Source organism: Babylonia areolata, chromosome 35, assembly GCF_041734735.1.
Source record: "Babylonia areolata isolate BAREFJ2019XMU chromosome 35, ASM4173473v1, whole genome shotgun sequence".
Classification (NCBI taxonomy): domain Eukaryota; kingdom Metazoa; phylum Mollusca; class Gastropoda; order Neogastropoda; family Buccinidae; genus Babylonia; species Babylonia areolata.
The window spans coordinates 14,163,041-14,182,165 of record NC_134910.1 but is presented as its reverse complement, the minus strand read 5'-3'; the positions used below and the strand labels follow the sequence as shown (position 1 = coordinate 14,182,165).

Genomic DNA, 19,125 nt, shown 5'->3' with positions numbered 1-19,125 from the left:
TGCATGCTGCACACGGGACCTCGGTTTATCGTCTCATCCGAATGACTAGCGTCCAGACTACCACTCAAGGTCCAGTGGAGGGGGAGAAAATATCGGCGGCTGAGCCGTGATTCGAACCAGCGCGCTCAAATTCTCTCGCTTCCTAGGCGGACGCGTTACCTCCAGGCCATCACTGCACAATGATGGATCAAGACCCACAAGATAGACAATTGAGGTATTGTTAGAACTCTAAAGCTCAGAGGTCTTGAAGGAAACTATGTCAAAAAACAAACACGATGTTGTAACGACGATTGAGCTAATTTAAAAAAAAAATCATTCTCAAAACCAGTATGTTTCATGTCCAAGCCCACTTGTCTTTATCATGTTAACTTACATGCTGCAAAGATAGAAACACACATCGAGAGTGGGGGAAGAGAGGGTGTGTGTGTGAGGGGTGAGGGGGGGCGGGGGAGAGGGGGGGGGCTCACATACAATAGTAGTTCGGCGCTGACTACAGACACATAATCAATAATGATGGTATGACTGTAATTCTGTACTTCTTCCCAGCAGCATTAATCATAACCCATAAATCAACAATATAAAGTATGGAGAGACAAAGGAACATATAAATATTAAATGACAAAGAAGTACGGCAGCTGTTGCTCTTAGTAAATGTGTAACGAAGATGTGTGCGTGCGTGCGCGCGCGCGTGCGAGTGAGTGAGTGTGTGCGCGTGTGTGCGCGCGTGCGTGCATGTGGTCGTGTGTGTGTGTGTGTGTGTCTGTGTCTGTGTCTGTGTCTGTGTCTCTGTGTCTCTGTGTGTGTCTGTGTTCGCTAGAGTTTAGAAGCTGCGGAAATAAATTCTTGAATAATATTTGCTGCAATTAAATAATATCCGCTACAGCAATATACCATTATACATGTGGAGACTGATTTTCCTCTGTGTGTGTGTGTGTGTGTGTGTGTGTGTGTGTGTGTGTGTGTGTGTGTGTGTGTAAGCGAATGCGTGCATGTGTGTTTGTATGAAAGAGTGTGTGAGTGTGTTTGTGAGAGAGAAAGTCGGGGGGCGGGGAGGAAGAGATGGAAGATGGAGAGAGGTTACAGAGCACCAGGAGTAAGTATAATAATGACTGATTTCAGTGAAGCTGCAGCATCACTACAATGACGTGCATTATACCTGTTGTCATTGTTGTTGTTAATGTGCGTCTATTAAAGTCGTTATTGTTGTTGTTGTTGTTAATGTGCGTCTATTACTTTCCGAGCGTCATTAACAATGACCAGCCTTCACTATTCATCAGGTTGGGTGAAACAGACGGAAGGAATAAAAAAAAAAGAAATTAATTGCTGTAGAAAGAAACGAAGATAGAAGCAGGAAACTCAGATGTGGGGTGTATCATACAGACGAACAGAGAAATAAAGACTCATGGAGGACATGGTATCGTTGTATCCTTCATGCTGTTGGTTGAGAAAGAAATAAGATCAATCTTACATTGGCATCTTGAACACTTCGAACTGGTTAAAACTCTCTTCATACGAACGGCGAAAGAGACGACGTTAACAGCGTTTTATCCCAGTTACCATCATCAAAATATTGCAAGCGGTAGGCTCTTATACTGAAGACGTGAATGTTGACAAAAAATACCACAATTCTGACGACGGAAGCTAAAGGTTGGGTCATTCAGACACCCACTGGACATCCGAGGGGTCTGTGTAGAGGAGAAGAGAGGACTGTCCGTACTGAGTGAGTTAATTAAACGCACGCCGCAATGGGTTGATCTGGATCACAAAAGCAAAGGCAAGTTCTCTCTTCACAGCCTGTGTCTCGCTTCAAACACTTTGCATCGGTCGGAGGAGACACAAACCACATGACAGAGATGATGTAACATTTTGACACCTGCTTTCTTGGCCAGTGGTATAATCGTTGACACCTACCATGGCTGGAATAAAGTACGGATGTCAATGAGTCAGTGAACGATTTTTACAGAAAAAAAAAGAACTGAAGTTACAAGCACTCGTTTCTTTCAAGGTATCAGGCTGGCAAGACTTGTGTGGGTGATGATGTGAGGAATATGAAAAGACAGCCTGTTCGTGCACTAACAGGTAATGTGACTGTAGGTGCTCGGTTTCCAAACTAACTTTAACTGAGTTGGTGTTGTGCGTTGCTGTTGAGTTCTATGCACCAAGTGATCACCCATTTTCGTCCATCCCTTGCTTATGGAAGCGTGATTGCATTGATTGCTGTCTATTTTGGATTTTTTTTTTTTCAAATGCAATCAGGACGTTGACGTTTATTTATTTATAGTCTGTTCATCTAAGATATTGTTAGACTGAAAATAAATGATAGTAATTATTATCATCATCATTATTATTATCATTCTTTAGAAATCATCATTTCTGAAAATCAATGGCAGGAGAAGAACAATTCAACTCAAAAGGGGGATATCTCTATTGAAACACGCATCTGAAATATATTGACTACATATCAATTCATATCGCAAATACCACCGAAAGCGGAGAATGGCTGCCTGCATGGCGGGGTAAAAACGGTCAGACACGTAAAAGTCCACTTGTGCACATACGAGTGAACGTGGGAGTTGCAGCCCACGAAAGCAGAAGTAGAAGAAGGATATCGCAAATGAGAAAACACATTTCCATGCAACTGAACTTTTTTTTTTCCTTTGAAAAACTACGTGACTGTAACCACTATGATTAATCTTACAACCGTAACTTTCCTGGGTGAAGATAAATAGTTCAATCGTTTGAATGAATGCTCATTTCAAAAGAATACATATATACGGCTCTTCACATTATTGATATGACATTTTCTGAGCATGTCGCTATTCAGTGGCGTTACATTTCCGTTGATCTTCAATTTAATTACTTTTATAGCTTAAAGCTGTTTAAATAAAGATAAATACTATATATTATTTCCATTGTGACACGAAATCAAAATTGGTTACTTCTTTCTTCTTTCTCAGAACAATTACAGAACAGACCCCCTCTCTGTGTAACTGTCTCTGTCTGTCTGTCTCTCTCTCTATCTCTCTCTCTCTCTCTCTCTCTATCTCTCTCTCTCTCTCTCTCTCTCTCTCTCTCTCTCGCTCACGTAACAAACAATGTGTCGTCAAGACAAATCGTTCCCAAGTCTGAAACGTACCCTGGGTGTTATATCACCGCATTCAGTTCCTTCAGCCTCCATAGAGATACTACGCGGTAACTGAAACGTCTGCCCAGGCCACCCTTGGAATTCCACGTTTTTCGATGCATTTGATTCCCAGAACGTCTTTCGAGGGACCTTTAAGTTAGTTAAAGTTTCCCTGAAGACCTTCCTGAGAATTTGATCAAGAAAAAAAAGGAGTTTATCCAGAAGGCCTGTATCATGGTATGTTTTGCGTCACTGAAAAGTACACAGTTCCGAATTCAAACTAAGGTTATACATTGTTGAACAGGAAAGACTGTCAGGAAACATCTTCCACTTCGCCCCAGTGTTTTTTGAGGACCTAGGAGTTTATGTTTTGATGGTTTCTTGTTTCAGAAGAAAGAATTCAGAAAAACGTTCGAGGCTATTGACGTGACTCCAGGAAGAATGGATTTTTGACTTCATGGACTTTTTCTTTTTACTTCTTTTTTTTTCTGCCAGCTAATCCCATTCTGTGCACACGTTGTGTCTTCAGTTTCTGCGATACTGTCGTTATGATTTGCACAAGTTGCAAACTTTTACGACAGCGATATAAATATCCGGTGCTGTACAACACAACTGGAAATGAAAATTTAACATTGACAACATAAATTACACTTGGGTTCATTTTCTTACAGCATCATTTGCTAATACTCTGGAAGCTTTGAATATATATATATATATATATGTATATATCTTCTTGTCCTTTTTCTTGCTGTTCTTCTTATTGTTGTTGCTGCCGTTGTTGTTGTCGTTGTTGCTGATGGGCAAGTGGTACGCTGAGGTTATAATGCATAACCTTAGCAATGGTACTGGAACTTGCCAATGTCTCTTGTTAACGTTCTTTGTACAGTTGTTCAGACATCCAGCCAGCAGTTTGTTACTGAAATTCTTAGTGCGTCATTTATTTATTACGAGTTACGTCACAGACGGGAGTAAACTTATCATTCTTTGCGCTTAAGAATTTACTGTCATAGATCTGTCCTGCAAAAGATTTACCTCGGTGTTGTTTCCCGGATGGCCGAAAAGCCCTATTTGACCCCACAAAGGCACAACTTTGATTGAGCAAGTGTTGTGGTTTTCTGGAGTCTAGTTTGGGGCCACTCTTAGCCACCAGTTCTAAATCCACACACCAGAAGACAGCACACTGATCCTATCAGTCAGACACTGGTAAGTCGCCAGCAGCTCTTCGAACTAGATAGATCGTTGGCAGCATCGTAAAATATCATGGAAACACATGGAAACTGATGGAGTGATGGCCTAGAGGTAACGCGTCCACGTAGGAAGCGAGAGAATCTGAGCGCGCTGGTTCGAGTCACGGTTCAGCCACCGATACTTTCTCCCCCTCCACAAGACTTTGAGCGGTGGTCTGGACACTAGTCATTCGGATGAGACGATAAACTGAGGTCCCGTGTGCAGCAGGCACTTAGCGCACGTAAAAGAACCCACGGCAACAAAAGGGTTGTTCCTGGCAACATTTTGTAGAAAAATCCACTTCGAGAGGAAAAACAAATAAAAAACTGCATTCAGGAAGAAAACAAAAATTAAATGGGTGGCGCTGCAGTGTAGCGACGCGCTCTCCCTGGCGAGAGCAGCCCGATTTTCACACAGAGAAATCTGTTGTGATAATAAAAAAAAAAATTTTTAAAGAGAAAAAAAAAAAGAAGAAGAAAAAACCGACAAAAGCCCGATCAGTTTGATGGAGATGAAATCACAAGTTGAATCGTAGTTAACATTCTTGAGTGTAACGCCAGTACACAGCCGTGGCATGTTTGTGTGTTCATTGTGTAGTCTGGTAAGTTGGACCATTTTGTGTGTTCATTGTGTAGTCTGGTAAGTTGGACCATTTTGTGTGTTCATTGTGTAGTCTGGTAAGTTGGACCATTTTGTGTGTTCTGTTCATTGTGTAGTCTGGTAAGTTGGACCATTTCGTGTGTTCATTGTGTAGTCTGGTAAGTTGGACCATTTTGTGTGTTCATTGTGTAGTCTGGTAAGTTGGACCATTTTGTGTGTTCTGTTCATTGTGTAGTCTGGTAAGTTGGACCATTTTGTGTGTTCATTGTGTAGTCTGGTAAGTTGGACCATTTTGTGTGTTCATTGTGTAGCCTGGTAAGTTGGACCATTTTGTGTGTTCATTGTGTAGTCTGGTAAGTTGGACCATTTTGTGTGTTCATTGTGTAGTCTGGTACGTGGGACCATTTTGTGTGTTCGTTGTGTAGTCTGGTAAGTTGGACCATTTTGTGTGATCATTGTGTAGTCTGATAAGTTGGACCATTTTGTGTGTTCATTGTGTAGTCTGGTAAGTTGGACCATTTTGTGTGTTCATTGTGTAGCCTGGTAAGTTGGACCATTTTGTGTGTTCATTGTGTAGTCTGGTAAGTTGGACCATTTTGTGTGTTCATTGTGTAGTCTGGTAAGTTGGACCATTTTGTGTGTTCATTGTGTAGTCTGGTAAGTTGGACCATTTTGTGTGTTCATTGTGTAGTCTGGTAAGTTGGACCATGCTTGATTTATGTTGGGATCTGGTTCAATAAAGCATACATGGTCCAATATTGCCTGATGTTTCCGTGATCCTTGAACAACCCATTACAAGTCATGGTTTCTATCTTTAAGCATTGTTTTTTGTTTTGTTTTTGTTTGTTTGTTTGTTTTTTCTCAAGGCCTGACTAAGCGCGTTGGGTTACGCTGCTGGTCAGGCATCTGCTTGGCAATGTGGTGTAGCGTATATGGATTTGACCGAACGCAGTGACGCCTCCTTGAGCTACTGATACTGATACTACGCATTGTTTTGCTATAAAAAAAAAAAGACATAAACATGATATAACATTTGTAACATTACTTCGAATGATCTGCAAATATTGAAGGATGGATATCACGTTCGTTTTATGTTTGATTTTTGTCGTTACTGCTGCCTCCTTGCAACCATAGATTAACATTTTACTGGGCTCCCTGTATCTCGTCAGACAATGGATTACCAAACTTTCAGTTTAGGCACTTGTCTTTTCAAAATCAGATTCGTTTGAGTCACTTCTGTGAAAGTTCAAAATTATTCTCAGAAACTTTGTTTTTCGAAAAGTTCAAAAGTGTCTTGCAACACCGGTACCTGACGTCTGTACATACAGCGTATATGGATTTGTCCGAACGCAGTGACGCCTCCTTGAGCTACTGATTCTGAAACTGAAACTGTGCATACCATCATGCTCAGTTCCTACTCCAAATTGATGTTTGATGTGGATACTTATATAGCGCCTATCCTCGGTCAAAGACCAAGCTCTAAGCGCTTTACATACACGGGGACATTTGCACCACAGGCTGCCTACCTGGGTAGAGCCGACTGACGGCTGCTACTGGGCGCTCATCATTCGTTTCCTGTGTCATTCAATCAGATTTCAGACGCACACGCATACACACTCAGACAGACATGTAACATTTTACGTGTATGACCGTTTTTATTTATTTACCCCCGCCATGTAGGAAGCCATACTCCGTTTTCGGGGGTGTGCATGCTGGGTATATTCTTGTTTCCATAACCCACCGAACGCTGACATGGATTACAGGATCTTTAACGTGCGTATTTGATCTTCTACTTGCGCATACACACGAAGGGGGTTCAGGCACTAGCAGGTCTGCACATATGTTGACCTGGGAGATCGGAAAAATCTCCACACTTTATCCACCAGGTGCACCGAGATTCGAACCCAGGACCCTCAGATTGAAAGTCCAGCGCTTTAACCATTCTGCTATTGCACCCGTCATTCATCACTGGCTTTCTATCAACAACACTCTGTCACCACTTCAACGGCATGATCCTCGTCATCACTCTGACCTGTCTGTGTCCTCACCATCAAGGCAACTCCAAACCTCTGACTCTACAGCAGTTGGCTTTCGTGTGTGTGTGTGTGTGTGTGTGTGTGTGTGTGTGTGTGTGTGTGTGTGTGTGTGTGTGTGTGTGTGTTGTTGTTGTTGTTTTGTTTGCGGTGTTTTTGTTGTTGTTTTTTTCAGTTCTTTCAGTCTGTAATTCACTTCTATACGTAATATGTCAAATAAAATCAACTTCATCCCCTAAACAGCACGCAAATAATTACCAAGACTGATATGCATGATTTCCTCTCTCTGTCAGGTCAAAAAGGGGGACAAACATTCACCAAACAATTACAGAGGTGTATTGCTGCTTAGTCTGATTAGTAAATGTTACACGTCTGTGTTAAACCAATGGCTTGTATGGACTGAAACAAACAGTAAGTTATCAGAGTCACATGCTGGATTTAGAGGAGGATACACAACATATCTTCACCTTAAGTGCGGTTGTTGAAAAATGCTTTTCGTAAAGAGGTGGTAAATCATATGCGTGTTTCGTCGATCTAAAGAAGGCCTCTGACTCTGTTCAACGAAGACCTCTGATGGAAATATTGAAAAATCATGTGTTGTCTTGGAAATTTATGATTGCTCTCCTAGACTTTTAAAAGTCTTTGGTGTCCTGTGTGAGAGTGGGCGATATGCTAACTTTTTTTTTCTTTTTTTATATTTTTTTTTAACTGTCCTGTTGGAGTGCGACAAGGCTGCATTCTTAGGCCGATATCATTTTCACTATTTATAAAAATGACATTACAACTGCTTTTGAAGCTAATAGATTTTCATGAAATCCAGCTGCTCCCAGATGTACTTCCGCTGTTCTTGTAGTTGTTTGCGGATGACATAGTTATTATATCAGATACACCACAAGGTCTTCAGTATCAACTTGATATACTTAACAATACATGTAAAGATTTTAATCTGGACATTAAAAATGGATTTTAGAAAAGGGTGTTTTTCTTAGTAGACATGAGAAGTAGAATCTTGATGGAATTGAACTAGAAGTTCAACTATTTGTGCTTTATCTTTTCTACAAAAACAAAATAAGTATTTGCAAAAGGGGTAGATGCACTGGCAGTCAAAGATAAATGAGCTTGTTTCGATTGTGTCAAGTAAGCTGAGTGAAATTACCAAAATGATGTTTCTTTAAAATGTCTTATAGCCAAGTGCAGCCTGTACTATTGTATACTTCAGAGGTTTGGGGCTTACAAAGACTGAAAAAGTTCACACACTTGCAGTTAAAGGATATCTTAATGTGCCACTGAAAATGCCAAATAAGTTTGTATATGGAGAGACAGGTTGCTACCCATTATATGTCAACAGTGCAGTCAAATGTTGCTGGTTAAGACTATTAGAAATGGACAACATACATCTTCCCAAACAGGCATATACTATGCTGGTTGCTTAAGACAACAATGGCAACTAGTGGTGGGTCTCTCGCAAAAAGCATGCACTCTTTAGCCTAGGGCCTGGATACAATTGGCTGCAACAAGTGGGTGGGTGGAAAAAAATCGTTTATTTCCTTGCTTGAACAATGTCTGACAGATATTTACCTGCAAGAATGGGAAAGATCTGTACTGCAGAAAGATATGTTTAATTTCTATCGAACATTTACTTTTGAAAGTGAAAGATATTTTGACTTTGTGGACATAGAATGTTTCAGAGACTGCATTGTTAGATTACGTTTGAGACTATTACCTCTTAAAGGAGCTAAATTTAAATCATTTTTCAAAATAATAAGGATAAACTTATGTGGAGTCACTAAAGATGAAGAACATGTGATTTGTGCTTGTCCATTGTACTCCAAAATTACCTTACTATCGTTTTATACAATCTCCGCCACAAATACTGAAATGTGGCAAAATGTTTCAAACATGGAGCTTTGGAATTTATTTATCTTTTTATGTAATGAAAATACGAAACAATTTCACAGACAATGTAGGAACAGTAATGCCCTCTGTCAGCTGTGAAGAATAACTGAAAATCTGTAGGTTTTGGAAATTTCACTTTCTTGCATGCATGGCTTGTTCATGTTTTCGTTTCCCCAGATAGGCAGTGCATTGCTCCTTTTTGGTTTCTAGGGACCGCAGACCTATGGAATGAAAATTTTTGTTATTGCTCTTGTTCTTGTTTTTCTCTCGTCAAGGTTACGTACAGGTGCGAAGACCCATCAACCAATACTTCAAAAGCTGTGTGACCATAACTCCACCGGATGGTCAGTTGATCTTTTTAAGTCACAATGGAACTTACATTGACTTCGACTGGCCTGTCATTTTTCAAGGTCCATGTGGACAGGAGAAGAAGAAAGGCAAAGAGCTGGGTAGTTCGGCTGTCACTTTCCCACACTGGTTTAAATCCAGGGGCTGGTTTTCGTCCTTGTTTTCTTCCGGGACCACAGATGAAGACTGGAACACAACAATGCCCATGTCATTATTGTACTCAGAGTCCGATGAACATGCTGTTGGATTCCAATTTGTGTTCTCCTTCCAGTGGGCCGGACCTGAGGAGATTGATGATCAGTGGAACTGCTCCGACCCACAATGGCCTGAGCTGTATCAGCACTTCCCCTGTAACAGGCATGCTGATTGTGTGGATGCTGAAGACGAAATTCGGTGTCCTTACTATTCAGAAGATTGTGGAGTAGGACAGGTAATGCTGCCTGGGTTTGTTGTTGTTTCTTTATCATGTGTGCGTGTATTTCTCAGGGTGTATGTTTGTTTTTTTATGTCTGTATGTTTGTCTGCCTGATGTAAATCTGTCAATCTGTCTGTGTTAATGTCTTCGATTTTTTTTTTAATAAGTTCGTCATTGGTCAATTTTCAGACTAGCCCATTTACATCCTAATGTTGGGATGAAAGCTTGTTCGTTTCTGGTGTTTTGTTGTTGTTGGTTTTTTTGGGTTTTTTTGTTGTTGTTGTTTGTTTGTTTGTTGGGTTTTTTATGTTGTTGTTTTATGTTTGTTTGTTTTTGTTTTGTTTTGTTTTTTCAATAAAGTCATATGTTAACATTTTCATCCATCACATATCAACATTGTTGTTCACATGCTGTGGCATGAAAATCACATGAGTCAGACACGTCAGTGTCTACACAACTCACGTCAAAGCACCACGACCCACATGTAAGTTAAGTGTCAGTTACAATGACACTGGTGTCTCGTTCGTTTTCTGTAAACCCCCGTGAAAATCTACCTCGCAGCTATATTTGGACGGGTCAGTTTCCTGATTTGTCATCACTGTGCACAGAGTACAGGTGGCTGAAGACAGTGACAGGTTTTTTTCTAACCGTCATGTCTGAGATGCAGCATCAGTTTTCTCCGATAAGCCTCCTACACTCCTTTAAAAATCTTCACAAACTTTATGTTAAACCATGAAGTTTCCACTTTGCCATCAGAATGTTCACCTATTGTTCAAAGCACACACATCGAACCATCACTTGAGAGTTTGGGTTGGGATTATGATGCGCTCTGTCGAATACTACATCGATTGTGATGTCCTTTTTGTAAGAGAATATGCCCTGAAACATACCCTCACAGTTTCCCTTGGTCTCATTTCGTTTCTTTGGTTAATTGTTCAAGATGAGATTACTCCTCTTTAAGAAGTCATCTGGGTCATGTAGGTCACCATTCACCTTTCGAAGATTAATGTTTACTTTTTGTAGATCCTTGGTCACCTTTACGGGTAATTGTTCACCTTTTGTAGGCCATTGTTCACCTTTCATATGTCACTTTTCATCAGTTCTGGATCACTGTTCACCTTTTGCACGTAATGGTTCACCTTTTGGGGGTCACTTTTCACATTTTCTAGATCAGGGAGCAGGTGGCTTCTGTCTTGGTCCTGTTGATGATGACCAGCCACTCTCTTGCCCAGTGTGAGATGTGGTTCAAACCCTCTTGCATCCTGATGGTGGCAGTGGTGACTTGCTCTGCTTTGGTCCAGATGGCAAGGTCATCTGCGTGCAGAGCCAGAGGGATGTGGGTGGTCAGCTGGTTGGCAATGTCGTCAATGAAGATGATGAATAGGGTAGGCGAGATAACTCCGCCCTGAGGTACCCCTTCCCTGATCTTCACTGAATGACTAGTCTGGCCTTCTAGCTTGATCCGGGCTGTCCAGCTGAACAGGTATCTTCGGATCCAGAAGAACATCTTGCCACACACTTTCTTCTGGAGCAGCTTGAAGAGAAGACCTTCCTTCCAACCCTATCAAACGCTTTGCTGAGGTCAACAAAGACAGCAAGAGTCCTCATCTTCTGTTGGAAGCCGTCTTCGATGTCTTGTGATAGCAAAGTGATCTGTTCTTTGGTGCTCCTGTTTTTCCTGAAGCCGGACTGTGTGGGTGAGAGGAGCCCATTCTTTTCTCAGTGGTATTGCAGGCGTCGGTTGATTATTCGAAAAGGACAAATTTGCCTTGGGGTTTGGAGATCCGCGGGTAGACTCGACTGTTCCTGAATACCGGATACTGCTTACCTTTGGTCACTTTGCCTTGCCTCGTCCAGATTTGCCTCGCAGGTGCACATTTATCCGGAGGCATGATGGTCTCTTGAATACGGCCCCTTGTCATTATGATGTTCAGTCTGTCATGACGTCACATAGTATGGCATCTGTTCCAGGAGGTTTTTATGTCTGGAAAAAAATCTAATGCAGTTGGAATTTCACACCCACACACTTCTCGGCATTCACACCATACTATGATAAATGCCTGATAACTTGGCTTGTTAGGCGGTACACATTGGCCAGCTCTGTTTCCATCCCTCTAGCATCCGCACACTCAAAAAATTATTGTTATCGAAAAAAAATGTTTATTTTCAATCAACTCTATATAGATAAACAGTTAATGTAGAAATGTCTAACGTCTTGATACTGTCACACTTTTTTTTTTAAATCGACATTGTTTGTTTGCATGTTTAGTGTTCGATCAAATGCACATGGTTTTTGTGGGTGTGTATTGGGGTCAGTTACTTACACTTCAGATTAACTCACTCAGTACGGCCAGTCCTCTCTTCTCCTCCACACAGACCCCTCGGATGTCCAGTGGGTGTCTGAATGACCCAACCTTTAGCTTCCGTCGTCAGAATTGTGGTATTCTTTGTCAACACTCACGTCTTCAGTGTAAGAGCCTTCCGCTTGAAATATTTTGATGATGGTAATTGTGGTGAAACGCTGTTAACGTCGTCTCTTTCGCCGTTCGTATGGAGAGAGTTAAAACAACACCACTGACACCATGAATGCTATAAACACAATGATATCAACTTGCCACTCCATCTTCTTGTATATTTTTTTGTTTGTTGCAGATTACAGCTGAGGGAAGTTGTTTCATTTATACGGATAATGCCGCTCTGGATAAAAACGTAGGTGAAACCAAACATGAGTGCAAGCAGTTTGGAGCTGTGCTGGCCACGTTTGATTCCGCGCGACAATGGAACAACGTCTATTCAACACTCGTAAAAACTGGTGCTGAACCTTTTCGTGTCTGGATTGATATTTACACAGTCTGGCAAACCATGAAGACCTCAGAAGATATTTACATAAAGAGCATGTAAGTGTTGATAAAATGTACTCTGTTTTTCACTGTCCTGTCTCCCAAGATGTCTGTCATATTATCTTAACTCATTGTAGTGCATACCAATCACTGGGGACATTTTGCTTTTGCATGTCTATGGTTGTTGTATAGGTTCATGCTGTGAAGAACGTCACATGTCTATGGTTGTTGTATAGGTTCATGCTGTGAAGAACGTCACATGTCTATGGTTGTTGTATAGGTTCATGCTGTGAAGAACGTCACATGTCTATGGTTGTTGTATAGGTTCATGCTGTGAAGAACGTCACATGTCTATGGCTTTTGTATAGGTTCATGCTGTGAAGAACGTCATAATTATTTCTATGGTTGTTGTATAGGTTCATGCTGTGGAGAACGTCACATATCTATGGTTGTTGCATAGGTTCATGCTGTGAAGAACGTCACATGTCTATGGTTGTTCTATAGGTTCATGCTGTGAAGAACGTCACATGTCTATGGTTGTTGTATAGGTTCATGCTGTGAATAACGTCATATCTCTATGGTTTTTGTATAGGTTCATGCTGTGAAGAACGTCACATGTCTATGGTTGTTGTATAGGTTCATGCTGTGAAGAAAGTCACATGTCTATGGTTGTTGTATAGGTTCATGCTGTGAAGAAAGTCACATGTCTATGGTTGTTGTATAGGTTCATGCTGTGAAGAAAGTCACATGTCTATGGTTGTTGTATAGGTTCATGCTGTGAAGAACGTCACATGTCTATGGTTGTTGTATAGGTTCATGCTGTGAAGAAAGTCACATGTCTATGGTTGTTGTATAGGTTCATGCTGTGAAGAACGTTACATGTCTATGGTTGTTGTATAGGTTTTAACTCTCTCCATACGAACGGCGAAAGAGACGACGTTAACAGCGTTTCACCCCAATTACCATCATCAAAATACTGCAAGCAGAAGGCTCTTATACTGAAGAGGTGAATGTTGACAAAGAATACCACAATTCTGACGACGGAAGCTAAAGCTTGGGTCATTCTGACACCCACTGGACATCCGAGGGGTCTGTGTAGAGGAGAAGAGAGGACTGGCCGTACTGAATGAGTTAAAGCGTAGATTCGATCCCATCCACTGTCAGCTCTGATGTTCACAGCAGAGACATTGTTCCAAACTATCCAAAGTTTCCCTACCATCACAACACCAGACTAATCAGAAACTTGGAAATTCAGACAAAGACACATATTCCGAGACCAGCATGCTCCGTTTTTTTCATGTGCTGCGCTAGTTTGCACTTAGGAGTATCGTCTTTGTTACTGTCTGTTAAAAAAAAAAAAAATGGATTGTGCCTGTTGGCGCTCACACCATGCAACGTGAGGTTCCTACCTTTATGATGTAACAGGCGGTAGAGATCAGATCTTGTTTGTAACACAGGTACGCACGTAAGATGTAAACCCAGTCTCCAGTCAGCCGTCGATGAGGTTTTGGGGGGTGTTATCTGAACATGGACTCAACATCCAAGATGTCGCTGCCTTAAGATCGTCATCAGGTTCGTGGATAAGGCCCTTCACGGAGCCTTGGCGTTGACTCTTCAGTGTGTGATGACCCCCTTCTCTACATGATGTACACACGGTCTGTCAGATGGAAGCTGTTCAGCTTCTTTATGTATCTAGAATGGGCTGTCCATGCCTCCTTTACTTTCAGATTGTGCCACCCAGTCACTGTCACGCTTTTTGTCCTTGTAGCTTGGACTTCACAGGGTAGCAATAAGTAAAGGGGTGGCTATCTGAGGCAGTCAATGAAACCATTGAAAAAACAACAGTTGATCAAAAAGTGGGTTGTAAGATTACTCAGCTACTGTGTGTGTGTGTGTGTGTGTGTGTGTGTGTGTGTGTGTGTGTGTGTGTGTGTGTGTGTGTGTGTGTGTTTAAAATCACACAAGCACAAGCAAATGCATGCCATTCTTTTACTTTTCAGCCTGATATTCAATGGTCAATCATTGCAATTTTTTCCAAGTACAATTGTTTGTTTGACCACATTTCTGAATTCCCACCTTGGGATTCCAATACTTCAGTGACTGCTACTGTTATAAGACACACCATATTTTGCAATCATGTCGTCGATAACGATGTTGAAAATGACGATAATGACAAAGACGACGTAGATAATGACGGGGATTATGGCAACGGCGACGATGATGGCGACGACCCCAACGGCGATAACGATGATGATGATGGTGATGATGATGATGACGACAGTGATAATGGTTATTGTTTTCGTCAATGTTTATTGTTTGCGCTAGCATTGCTGTCGTTGTTGTCGTCAACCTCGTGACTAATACCATGTCCGTTTCATCTTCTTCACAGGTATATCAACACCTGGCAGTGGGGTGGTGGAGGTGCAACAGCTTTCAGTTTTCATCCTTCATTCTATGAGGCCTGCAGTCGAGCTGTTATGGACAGCGATGAGGACCCATTTCTAAGAGAAATAGACTGTGCAGAAGATATGGTAGAGGATGCATTCATGTAGGAAACTTTTTCTTTTTTTTTGTTTTTTGCTAAAAGCAAGCAAGTAAGCAACAATTAGAATATTGTGAGGAAGGAAAGGATTGCTGGAGGTTCAGGTTGAGTCAACTGTAGAGTTAAATGCGTGTGAATGTGTGTGTGTGTGTTTGTGTGAGAGAGAGAGAGAGAGTGTGTGTGTGTGTGTGTGTCTGTGTCTGTGAGCATGTGTGTGTGCGTGTTTGTGTGTGTGTGTGGGTGTGTGAGTGTACTTGCGTGTGCGTCTGTGGCTGTGTGTGCTTGTGTGTCTGCGTTTGTGTCTGTATATGTGCTTGGGTGTGTGTGTGTTTGTGTCTGTGTGTGTGTGTGTGTGTGAGAGAGAGAGAGAGAGAGAGAGAGAGAGAGAGAGAGAGAGAGATGACACATTAACCTCTGTATTTTCCTGCAGATCGGTGAAGACGTTAGCGCAAGAGGTCTACTGTGCAGAGTACCAACACCATCGGGCAGAAAGCCCAGTGAAAAAGTTGTAATTGACACCAAACTTGACATCAGAGCGTCACCTGTGCCACTCGTGGCCTGTCCCTCAAAGCACGTGACACACGTCGCACTGGCCTGTGACGCTGACAGCCTGTGCACAGAGAAACTGGACAGCAGAGACAGTTCACAAACCGTCATGTGCAAAGCTGATGCTACGCGAATCACTCCCTACTTCAGATGTGAGGTGACTGGTGAATACGTGCCTTACAGTCTGGTGTGTGACTGGAGCCGAGATTGTGGTGATAACAGTGATGAATCATTTTGTCAGTTCCCGCCTTGTGCAAACAACACCTTTAACTGTGGCCAGGGACAGGTCTCTGTCAGTTTCTCTCGCTATGATCTTTGTGTGTGTGTGTGTGTGTGTGTGTGTGTGTGTGTGTGTGTGTGTGATTGCTCAGGTTTGTGTGAAGGAAAAGGGGTAGACAACGAATGTGAACATGTCAGTATTTCTTCTTAGTGTTTTCTTCATTTTATGTTTCAATAAACACATGTATTGATATAAGATTTAATATGTTTGTGACCTTTTAGATGCTTTACTTGCTACGATCTTAGGAGTTTATGAAAGTGGATGTTTGCATATTTGTAAATATTATGTTTTGAATACAGGTTTACGAAATTCTAATGACTAATTTTAAGTGGAGTTCTTATTTTGGAATTAATGTTTGTTAATGTACATGAGAAATTAGATTACATGTATTTTATTGCATGCAAGAATATAATGTTTTGGTATTCATTTAAGAATTTATTGAGATATATTTTCAGTTGAGATTCTTATTCGAAAATAGTATTTCGTAGTTATTCGTAAAGTGCGTGATATTTCATTTACTGTGGGATAAATCAAGCTGATATGCTTTATAAATGTCATGTTGTTATTCAGCTTTTTAGATAAACCTTTGTCATATTCATGTGTGTGGCTGACTCAGCTGTTGTTGAGAGGCTGTGTTGTGTCAGTGACAAACCTTTGGATACACACATGATTTCCAATCAGATTGAGAAAAAGACAGGGGAAGAAAGAACAGTGTTCATGAGAGATACAGACAAGAAGAGACGAGGTGGGAGGGAGGGAGGGAGATACAGAGACATACATAGAAAGAGAGAGAGACAGAGATGCTTCAGACACTTTTACTGATATAAACAATCCTTATGTCAAGGGGCTACAGTTTTTCACTTGCAGCATCAAGGGTACTGAACGGGAGAAAAGCTAAATATTTAAATATTCAGTAGCAAAAATGTCAATCACAGCATTTCAAAAGCAGAAGAAGAACAACTCACTTCCCCAAAGTCTTCATACTGCTTATTCTTCTACCGTTGCCATTTCTCTTTGTATCTATTGTTTTGTTTTCAGTGCATCAGTGTCACGCAGGTGTGTGATGTTTCAATCAACTGCAGGACGGAACGTGATGAAATGTACTGTGATTCCAGCAAGTCAGGCAAACCACTTTTCAATGAGACATACCCACCAGCGGTCGTCAATTTTGACAGACCTGGGAGTTTCTCTTTAACCCCTCTTCCTGGGAACACAACTCGATGCCCAGACTCTCATTTCCAGTGCCATGGGAATGGTTACTGTCTGCCAGTCTTCACCAGGTGCAATGGCATGATTGACTGTCCGGGGCATGAGGATGAAGCTGAGTGTGACGAATTCACATGTGAAGGGTTGTACCGATGTCGAGGGAAGTACCGACAAATATGTCTGCACGTTGACCATCTCTGTGACGGTTGGCCTCAGTGTCCACAGCAGGACGATGAACTGATGTGTGGACTGACTGACTCTTGTCCTGATCAGTGTGTCTGTCATGGACCATCATTTACTGACCGTCTCATTTTTCAGTCAGACAGTTTCCCCGAGTTGCGTTATCTGGAAGGCAGGGGGAGTGGACTGACTTTGGATAGCATTGCAAATCACACCATGCTGATACATCTTGGTGCTGGAGCATGCGGCTGGAGAAATTTGAGTGTCATATATCTGCCTATCCTTCATGTATTAGATATCAGTGATAACTTTATACAATATATCAGTTTTAGTCACCTTTCACAGTTGTACAACATCAAGGAACTGGATCTCTCTGGAAATCCACTGTCATCTGGAATTTCTGCTTACAATACACGCCACAAATTAAAATCCCTTGTTTTGCTGAATCTTTCCCGTGTTTTATATAACTTTTCAAACTTGCATGCCTTCTCAGACATCATGCCAAAGGTTGAAATTATTGACTTCTCCAAAAGCAACTTGAACTCTCTCAAAGGAAAAGGACTGTTTCGGAACCTAAGGAGTATGGATTTACAAGGTTGCCCTGTATCTGATTTCAGCCCTGACTTTCTAAAAGAAATGAATAAGCTGCAACATTTGTATGCTGACAACTTCAAGCTTTGCTGTCCTGCTGTGCTACCTGACAGTTTTGTTGGAATATGCATCGTGCCAGAAGATGAGATCTCCTCTTGTGACAATCTGCTGAAATCAGGTATCTACCGGGCTGCTGTTGTCATCTTCATAATGGCTGCTTTGTTAGGAAACCTGTGCAGCATTGTGTATCGTATCTGGTCCTTCTCCTCAAAAAGTAAAGTTGGTTATACAGTATTTGTTATACATCTGTCTGTTTCTGATTTTTTCATGGGAATTTATTTGTTGATAATCGGGCTGGCAGACCGTTTATATGCTGGTACCTACATCTGGAATGACTCTTACTGGAAACGAAGCACAGCATGTAATATTTCTGGATTCATTTCTCTGATGTCCTGTGAAGTATCATCGTTTCTTATTTGTCTCATCACCCTGGATCGCTTTCTGGTTATGCGCTTTCCTTTCAGTCGTCTTCGTTTTGGACCAACATCAGCTCACGTGGCCTGCACTGTCAGCTGGGGACTAGGGATGATCCTGGCCTCAATCCCTTTACTCCCTGTGACGTCACACTGGGAATTCTACAGCCAGACAGGCATCTGCATTCCACTGCCTGTCACAAGAACTGACTTTCCTGGTCGTCATTATTCTTTTGGCATCATGATTGTATTAAACATGGTCATATTTCTGTGCATTGCTACAGGACAGGCTCTTATCTACTGGTCAGTCAGGGCCAATACCATGTCAGTTCATGGGTCAAACAGTAAGGAAAACGCCGCTATCAAAGATAAATCGAGATCTAAAGAGACCACCATTGCTCGTCGTCTTCTAGTCGTAGCCATGTCAGACTTTCTGTGCTGGTTCCCCCTTGGTGTCTGTGGACTCCTGGCAAAGCTAGATGTCCCTGTTCCAGGAGAGATCAACACAGCATTGGCTGTTTTCGTGCTGCCGTTTAACTCAGCTTTAAACCCATTCCTTTATACGTACACCATAGTGCAAGAAAAACGCAGAAAAGAGACAGAAACTCAGCTGCAAAAACTTATTGCTACAATGATCAAGGCGGAAATGTCTCATTTTAATCGATGATTTAAATTTCATGGTATGCAAATATTAAAGGTGACTGCAGTTTGTGTCAAGAGTAATAATGATAATTTCTGTCTCTTTCTATGTCTGTCTCTTTCTTTCTTCTCTGTATGTGAAGGTGTTTTTGACTCACTTGTGTAAACAATGTGAGTCTATGCAA

The 19,125-nt window shown here is 41.6% G+C and overlaps 1 long non-coding RNA gene across 1 annotated transcript; it reads left to right on the top strand.

The window, feature by feature from the left end:
- Positions 1-9,196: 9,196 nt before the first annotated feature.
- On the top strand, positions 9,197-18,837 carry LOC143278102 (uncharacterized). The gene is made up of 5 exons (XR_013053830.1): positions 9,197-9,658; positions 12,296-12,540; positions 14,873-15,014; positions 15,456-15,857; positions 16,890-18,837. It is a non-coding gene; the product is annotated as an uncharacterized LOC143278102 (long non-coding RNA).
- The last annotated feature ends 288 nt before the right edge of the window (positions 18,838-19,125 follow it).